General features: G+C 42.1%; 1 protein-coding gene across 2 annotated transcripts in view; it reads right to left on the bottom strand.

The window, feature by feature from the left end:
* The window catches only part of FRYL (FRY like transcription coactivator), a 273,487-nt gene extending 268,026 nt beyond the window's left edge, over window positions 1–5,461 (bottom strand). Inside the window, exon 1 of one of the 2 annotated variants that reach the window (XM_036257496.1) lies at window positions 5,265–5,461. The gene's annotated coding sequence lies outside the window, so the exon portion shown is untranslated. The remainder of the gene's footprint in view (window positions 1–5,264) is intronic. The other variant, XM_036257530.1, reaches the window with a different exon arrangement.
* Between the last annotated feature and the right edge of the window lie 3,939 nt (window positions 5,462–9,400).

Genomic DNA, 9,400 nt, shown 5'->3' on the forward strand with positions numbered 1-9,400 from the left:
GCCTAGCATGGTGAACAAAGTGGGTCCAGTTCTCAATAAAAACGTGAGAATGAATGGAGATTTCTCAGCTGATTAGGCCAACTGGCTGTGCTTGCAGCTGGGCTTTCTATTTAGGAACCTTTGAGGAACCTTTGAGAAAGCTTTTTACCCTCTGGGCCAGCCTTATGTAGCACTTAAACAACAGAATCTTATCATCTACTTTATCAGCCTAAAGTGTAGCTCCCTTTTCATGAGCAACTTCCTGTCAGAGCAAAGCCTCAGTACATTCCTTCTTTGGCTACCATGAGAAGTGCCTGTTGGCAGTTTCAAAATAATCTTAATGCTCTCTAGAGATGAGAAAAATCAAGAAATGAGAAGAGATTATGCTTTGAGATTACACTGCAAATGTATTTTAGGGTAAAGGCAGATAAACTGTTCAGGGACATAGGTTTTGATCAATTTTTGAAATGATTATGAAGCCAATTTTTGAGCACAAACATACTGGTGGCAGCTTTATAACTCAAGAAAAGGTAAAAGAACCAGAATTACTGAGCTCAGAAAAATTAACAATAAGTGTATAAAAATTGATTACCTTTTTCCATTTCCAGGAAACACAGCTTACTAATTAAAATTTTCAAGTATGATAGTTTAAGACAGTCCTATCTAAAGGTATATAAAAAAAGAAGGGAGAGCCCAGCCAGTGTGGCTCAGAGGTTGAGCACTGATCCATGCACCAACAGGTCACTAGTTCAATTCCTGGTCAGGGCACATACCCAGGTTGTGGGCCAAATCCCCAGTGAGGGGCATGCAGAAGGTGGCCAATCGATGTTCTCTCTCATTGATGTTTCTCTCTCTCTCCCTCTCCCTTCCTCTCTTTCTAAAATCAAGAAAGAAAAACAAAATTAAAAAGAAGGAGGAAAAACAAAGAATAAACACCAAACCATTACCAACAGTAATGTGATAAGGGCGGTGTTATGGGTAGGATTTTAACTTATAAATTCTACATATTTTTTATGCTAATATTTTTCAATGAGCATGTAATACTTTGGTGGTGAGGAAAATAACACTTTTTTTTTCTTTAAACAAACATACATTCTATCTCTCTCTCTCTCTCTCTCTCTCTCACACACACACACACACACACACACACACACAAATTTTGAACTTCTATAGACCTTACAGTTTTTATAGAATACTAGAGGTCTAATAAAACTGTTCAGGTACTTTAGGCAATAGTAAAATAGTGGGGTGGGGAGGGAGGGTGTCTAACTTTTGTTAATGGCCTTTATCAAAGTCCAAAATCTAATGAGGAAACACACACATAACCATACCATAGGTCAGAGCATGGCTTGTGCTGTAAAAGGATTTTAGACCAAGTGGAAACAGCAGTCACTTATGATTAGGAGAACAGAAGTAAATCTTGCAGAAAAGGTGACATTTCAGCCAGGATGATCCCTCTGGTGAGGTAACAATACAGTAGTTGAAATACAGAGCATGCCAGGCAGGTGTGGCTCAGCGTTTGAGCGTCCACCCAGGCACCAAGAGGTCACCGGTTGGATTCCTGGTCAGAGCACATGCCCAGGTTGTGGACCCAATCCCCAGTGTGGGGCATGCAGGAGGCAGCCAGTAGATGTTTCTCTCATTGATGTTTCTATCTCCCTCTCCCTTCCTCTCTAACATCAATAAAAAAATAAAAATTAAAAATACTGTTAAAAAAAGAAAAAGAAATATAGAGCACATGCTTTGCCCCCCTAATATTTTATAGATAAAAATAGCTCAAGTAGAGAACATACATCCAGCCAATCCCCAAACACATATTTAAAATTTTTTTTTCTTTGATTTTTTAGAGAGAGAGGAAGGGAGAGGGAGAGATAGAAACATCGATGAGAGAGAACATTGATTGGCTGCCTTCTGCATGCCCCCCACTGGGGATCAGGCCCACAACCTGGGCACGTCCCCTGACCGGGAATCGAACCAGCGACCCCTTGGTGCACTGAGAAGTCAACCACTGACCTACACCAGCCAGGCTTATTTTTAAATTTATTTAAAAAGATATAAAATTTATCTCACTTATATATAGGATCTTAAAAAAACAAAATAAATGAGTAAACAAAACAAACAGAAACAGACCCAAAGGTATAGGAAACAAATTGAGGGTTGCCAAAGGGAAGGGCGTGGTAGTACAAAGCAATGAAAACTTTCCAGCCTCACCTGGGTTTCTTCTATGATTCCACTATTCCTTTACCATTTTGGCATCAATCCTGTGTCTCTGTTACTCTGCACCTGTCATTGCCCTAAAATATATAGCATTTTTCTTATGGATGATAATTTTGCATCTTCCCATTAAACTGTATACCTTTGAAAGTAATGACTGCCATCCATTTCTACTTTTTCTCCCCATAATACTCCTTAAATAAATGGGTACTCAACAAATGTTGACAGATTAAACCTAATTCTAATAATGTGACAATAAGCTGTCATTGTCACAAAGATGTCTGTGGGATATATTATAATAATAAACAAATCACATTTTTGTACACAGAACAAAAAGGTTAATATACCCTCCCCCTGCACTGAACCAATTGCTATAGTTTGGTTTAACTTGTTTAGAAAGGTGTTTATTAAATATAAAAATAAAATAAGTCTCTCAAGCAGCCTCTATAGAACATTATCTTTTTATGTCACAAAGACCTAAGACAATACATTTACTGGGTACTAGAAAGGTACTAGGAGACACAGTGAATTTGTACAGAAATGGAAGACAGTCCTAGTTCCCAAGGATCTCAAGAGACAGTCCACAACTCAAGAAATGCCTTGGCAATGTGTGTGTGTGTGTGTGACAATGTGTTTTTTAAAACGTGAAAAGCTCACAGGAAAGATATATTTTCCAGGAAACACAACCTAGATATTTCAATAATTATTTCTGAGTGTTTTCTTTGTATGTGCTCCTTTAAAGGTTTAGAAATTCTCTCCTGTATTGTTTCAATACGCTGGTAAGTAAAGTAGGAAAGAAATTTGGAAACTTGTTTTAATCTTCTACTTTCTAGAAGAAATGAAAAGGAAGATTATGCTGGCAAACTTGACTGCCAGCCTTATCACAGAATAGGATTAAGTGGGGGTGGGGGAGTGGATATTAGGTATAGCAATGCCAGTTACTATCAAGATTACTACAGCATAGGGAATATAGTTAATAATACCGCAATAGCTATGTATGATGTCAGATTGGTATTAGACTTAGGGGGATAATCACTTTGTAAGTTATAGAAATGTTTAATCACTATGCTGTACACCTGATACTAATATAACATCGTAGGTCAACTGTAATTGAAAAATAAGTTAATTTTTTAAAAGGTTACTACAGAAGATCATGGTTTTGTATGTCCACGTTTCCTAAATTTTGTGGGAAGAATAATTCTTCCCACAGAAGAGTAATTCTAAAACACCAGTATCTGAATTGATTTTCAGTTTCCCAAATAAAGTTTCTCCTTTGTTATTGCTGAGCCTGTGAACATATCATGTTCCACACCACACCCAAGTTACTAAATAGTGTGTTAATCAACACTTTAGGAAGTTATTAGTATTGCTTTAAAACAACAGCACTGGGCCAGGTGTTCGATAAAATTTACTCTTCTACAGAAGTAATTTTACAAAATACCTCAGAATGGAAGAAAAGACCAGATGGAATGTTATTTTTGATAATGAGTAACCAAAAAAAAAAGACAGACTACAGAATAACATACCCACTGCTACTTTGTTTATAGGGTTGTAACTTGCACATGCAAGTACTCGACAAAGTATGCGCAAGAAGAAACTGTCAAAAATGAATGCTTATGAAAACATTCCTTTTCTAAATAAGGTCTCTACAAGGAATGTGCTGTTTCTAAATATGATTCCATTAGCAAGTATTGACAGGTACAGCATAGCAATAATGCTCAAGATAAAAAACCTCTTATACTTGTTTTATCAAGAATAAAAGTTGTTATGAATGATAATGCCTATGAGTCCAGTAGTAGAACTAACTTTACAGACGATACCTGGTAGGCAGAACAGCATTTTACAAAACTATTTCTATCCAAAGTATATTGTTTCTATTCTCATAGAATTTAGCAACCTGGTTTTCTTTTTTCCTTTTCTTTCTAAAAGAACCTCCGCAAGTAATTCGAGGTAATATTTTCCACAGTTCAAAGGTTAGGGCAAATTTGGTTATACGTGGAGTTCTTGCCCACACCAGCACACCCCTCCCTTTTTTCTTTTCTAGTTATCTTGACCTGAGATAAGTTTAATGCTCCCATATAATTGCAAATGAACAAGAGAAAGGTTTTAGGTGCCGAGGAACCAAACTGGGATGGGAATCAGATCAAAAGCAATCAAGAATCATTTAGCCCTAGAAATCCGCTTCTCCAGGACGCAAGAAACCAGCTTATGCCCAAAGAACCTGCCGCCCAGAAGCCACAACTTCCATCAATCGGCAAAGAAAAGTTGCAAGGAAGAGCTCGGCGCTCAGGCAGGCTGCGCGGGTGCGGACTGAGAGCAGCAAAGACACTCAGCAGGCCCGAACCGCCCTCGGGCGGTGGCTGCGGCGTCGGTTGGGCCACTCTGGCTCCAGAAAGCTCTGGGTCTGGGGGTGCGCAGCCCGCCTGTAGCGACGCGGGCACAGCGCCCGCATCCGCACCCCTCCCTACCACCGCCAGCAGTGGGCGGAGAGACCAAAGGAAAAGAGGGACAATGCTGGGCCGGGCAGGCGATTCCGCGCGCTCCACGGGTCCCCGGCACCCCTTCCGCCCAGGACCGCCAGCTGCCGCCCCAAGTTTGCTCCTCTGCCCACCCTTCACCACCGCGGCGGCGAAACGGTGGCCGCCGACCTCCCTCCGCCTCGCCACCACCACCTTCCTCCCTGCCCTGCGGCTCCCGGAGTTCTCGAGGAGGCGGCGCGCGCGAGGGGAGGCGGGCACGCGAAGAGAAGGGGGCGCGCACGAAGGGAGCAGGGCGCGCGGGGGAGCGAGGCGCGCGGCGCTCCCCGAGGACCCGCTGCCGCTCCGGCGGGTTTTCGGTTAAGGCGGGGGCTGAGCCGCGGTTTAGTGTCCGTTATGAGTCTTGGCCAGGGCGGAGCAGCTTGCTAGCCATCCTTGCCCGCCTCCCCATTAGATTCCATCGGACAGCCGGGCGAGGGCCGGCGACCTCGTCTCCCGCCAGGGCTGTGGCCGCCGATCGCGGGCATCCCGGCGCCTGCCCCCGGGGCTGGAAAAGAAAGTGAAATGAAGCGCCTTTCCCCAAGCAACACCTACCCGTCCCCAATCCAAGTGCAGCTGCCTCCTCGAGCGCCGCTGGTCCCCGCCCTCGGGCCCCAGGCTCCGTTCTCTTGACAATGGCGCTTCCCCTTTAAGGAATAATCCGATCGGAACCGATCTGTGGTTAAACCTCCCTCCGACTCTGATTTTAACCGGATTTCTCTCTGTCCCCCGAGCCCGACGGGCGCTCGGCTGTGCTGCGAGCTCTTACCATCCCTTCCCCGCCCCGCCCACTCCCTCGCCTTGCTGATTGGCGAGAAACATTACAACAGGAACAGTAATCCTCACACTCTACTGGCCAGTCTAGCCGCCACTCAGAGTTACCCCCACCCTACCCCGCCCCTTTTGCCGGGTTGGTTCTGCCTCTAATCACTCTCTGTCTTCTACTCTATCGTTGCTTTGGAGAACTGGCAGTCAAGGCTCACCCTCCCGCCTCCGGAAAGCGAACTTTATTTTTATTGGTAAAAGGACATCTTCCTGTGCACCTGATTGGGCAAGGAAGGAGTTAGTCTGCACGCCCCTTATCTATTATCGCTCTCCCTTTACGGGTTCGAGAAATACAGCCGCAAAGTCCTCCCTACTCTGCCTTTTTCTATGCGCCTTTCGCTTTAAAAATGTTGGTAGGGGTCGTGGACAAGATCACGACCTGCATTGGAGAAAGCCGGAAAAGTAGTAGAGAAAAATTCAAAATCTTCTCCAGATGAGTAATATATCCCAAGCTGGAATCTCATCCAGTGAATGGAGTGGTTACAATGAATTAGAATACCTGAAATTCTAGTGCTAACTCAACAAGTTTTTCATTTACTGTCCTTTACTCCCACCGTCGATTCCATTGGCATTTCGCTCCCCCGAAGAGCTTTAATGAAGCCATCTGTAAGCCTGGAGGTGTTCTTTTTTGTCTCGCAATTGTTCATTTTAAAAAATCATTTCAATAATGTCTTTTGAAAGTTCGGTTTAAATTCACGTCCTTTGTGCTTTCTTGCCGTTTGTCACACAAGCTAAGTTACTCTTCTGGAAAGATTGAATAGATGGTCCCCTCGTGCTAACTTCAAGTTGACGACGTCCATCACCATTGCTAGAACTGTAGCAGAGGGAGCCCAGGTTAAGCCCAAGCCGGCACTAGAAGGCTATTCTTGAGGGGAAAAGGGAGCCTGGCACCGGAAGCTTAACCCTGCAGCAAAACCTCACGCCTAAAAAGGGGAAATTATGCGGCAGCCTGGAGGAACCAACGTTAGGATGCTCCCACTTTCCCACTGGAGCTGTAAAAACCGAAAGGGTTGTGACTACTAAAACTGGGTATGGTTAAGTGCTTTTGGTACTATATAAGAATGTTAGGGGAAAACGTTTAAGTTTTCCAGTTAAGTTTGAAACTCTGGACTTCAGAATATTTTAGTGCATTTGCAGTGATAGCTTAGCGGAACCCAGTGGTGCCAGGAAAGTGGCAGTGCTCAGCAGTACCCTAGAAGGGGGTTAGTGCCAGAAACGGGGAAATAAACATCCGTTGTCTTTAGGACTTTTCCGTGAGTGCAGGTGAAAAATCTCCTGGGGATACCCATAAATACTAAAGAGTGAGAAAAGAGAAACATTGTAGGCGGTTTCGGTATTTCTGGTAGAGGCAAGAGACAAGGAAATATCTGGGTTATATTTATACAGCCTTCACAGTTAAGTGTCTAGAACTAAACCCCTATTTTCAGCCCATTCCATTTGGTTATGGCACTTATTTTTCCTACAGCCAAGGTAAAGTAATACTCCTGGTTTTCTGATTCACTACTGCTTCTAGGTTCTGATAGTCTATATTAGAATATAATCATAATAAGAATATTCTATATTTTAATATCTAGTATGATCTTCTTGAAATAAAGACATCTAGTATTTCAGATGTGTACACAACTGCAGGTTTTTGTTCAAGTTCTAGGTGATGTTTTCAAGTTATTTGTAAAACACCTGCTCTATGATTATCACATTGTTTTTTTACACTATCACATTGGACTCATAACTCCAGAGGACTGTCTACAGTAACCTCCAGATTCTCTTCCTTACATTTAACCAACCAATCATTTATAGTTTTTTCTCTATTTCACATTTGCCCACAATAGGATTATTTACCACTTTTTAGCTCATACACCCAGCCTCCTGCTACTAATATTCCCATTGTCATTTCACATTGAGAAAGAATTTAGAAAATCTGCAAACCTAGAGCTTTTAAAAATGCAGGTCCTTCTTAAGGATATTCAGTGTTACTAAACACAGCCCCAATGCTAACCATGGAGAAATTTACGATTTGTACTTTTCCCTTCAGAGGTACTTTATTTACTACCTTCATTTCCCATCTCTAAGCCAAATCCCCATTCTTTAAAAAGAAATATTCCCCCAATGCACCAATATGACTATAGTTTTTTAACATTCTTGTATATAGATCTCTGTTAAACTGTTTAAAGAGTGAACTACCTTATGATCACTTATTCTCCCTGTTTATATACAAAGGTTAAACCATATTAAAGAACTGCCAGTTGAGTCAGTAATTAGTTTTCTCAGAAAAATTGTTACCATTTATATTGCAAATTATTTTCAAGTCACCATATAAGTATATAGTAATTAATATGTGTTGAGTAACAAATAGGGAAAGAGACAGTAAATATATATCCATTCTCCAGAGAATATAATGAATCTCAAAATTCTATTCATAAGTGGCACAATTTTACCCCTTACTTGGGTGGATACCATCTCTATATATTAACCAATGATTTTCTACAGTAAAATTAAGAAAAATTCAATTAATAGATGTCAACCAAAATCTCTTCCCCGCCCTGGCCGGTTTGGCTCAGCGGTTAGAGCGTCGGCCTGCGGTCCAGAGAGACCTGGGTTCGGTTCCCGCTAAGGGCATGTACTTCGGTTGCAGTTTGTCCCCGGCCCTGGTTGGTCGTGCGGGTGGCAGCCACTCGATGTGTCCCTTCACGTCGATGTTTCTCTCTCTCTCTCCCTCCCATTCTATCTGTACAAAAAATGGAAAAATATCCTCGGGTGAGGATTAAAAAAAAAAAAAAAAAAAAATCTCTTCCCCCAGACCTTTCTTAATATTAACAAGATTGACACATATTAGGAGAAAACACATTCATAGAAATTTGGTTTTATAAAGAAGTTTCAAGAAATATTTCCTGGGTCTCTGTAGCAGAAGCCCAAGTCCTCCCCCTATATTTCAATGTGTTTCTTGATAAAATGAGAACTGATATTCATTGAAAATATTACTGAAAAATCTTTAATCATCAGTAAAAAAAAAAAAAAATTCAATATGTTCAGTATATTCTAGTGGTATGTGCTATTGAGTTGACTCTGACTCCTGGCAAGTCAGTCTATGAATGAGTGATGTCCACAATATCCTATCCTCAACAGCCCTGCTCAGCTCCTGTAGACTCATGCCTACAGCTTCTTTTATAGAGCCAGTCCATCCATATTGGTCTTCCTCTTTTCCTGCTGCTATTCTCCTTATTGAGGCAAAAGGGAAATACTGATACATTGTTATTTTATTTTTAATATGTTTTTATTGATTTTTTAGAGAGAGAGGGAGATAGAAACATCGACATGAGAAAGCCACATCGCTTGGCTGCCTCCTGCACGCACCCCACTGGGGATGGAGCCCACAACCCCAGCATGTGCCCTGATAAGGAATCAAACCAGGACCTCTCAGTCCATGCCTGGGACTATGCTCAATCCACTGAGCCACACCAAACAGGCAGAAATACTAATACATTTTTTGAAAGATTTCCAATTCTCTCCTGCTTAAAACCCTTCAAAGATTCTCTAGGCACATATTGAATATAATCCAACCAACTCAGCAAAACATGCAAGTCCCTTTATAACCTGATTCCAGGCTACCTCTCAGACTTCTTCTCTGGCCATTCCTTCATTTGACACTTGAAATGACTGCTCTATCGATATCAGTGAGCATCAGTATCAATAATCCTGTTCTACAAAGCCTATGTCTTTGAGCATGTGGTTCCCTTTGGGTAGAACAGCCTTCTTCCAGTCCTTGCTCACTCGGAGGACTCTCCTATCTGTCCATCAAACCTCAAGTGTTATCTTCTTTGTGAAGCCTTCTCTGATTACACTCCCTTCCCTGACAACTATTTCTCTAC

This window comes from Molossus molossus, unplaced genomic scaffold, assembly GCF_014108415.1.
Source record: "Molossus molossus isolate mMolMol1 unplaced genomic scaffold, mMolMol1.p scaffold_m16_p_1, whole genome shotgun sequence".
Lineage (NCBI taxonomy): Eukaryota > Metazoa > Chordata > Mammalia > Chiroptera > Molossidae > Molossus > Molossus molossus.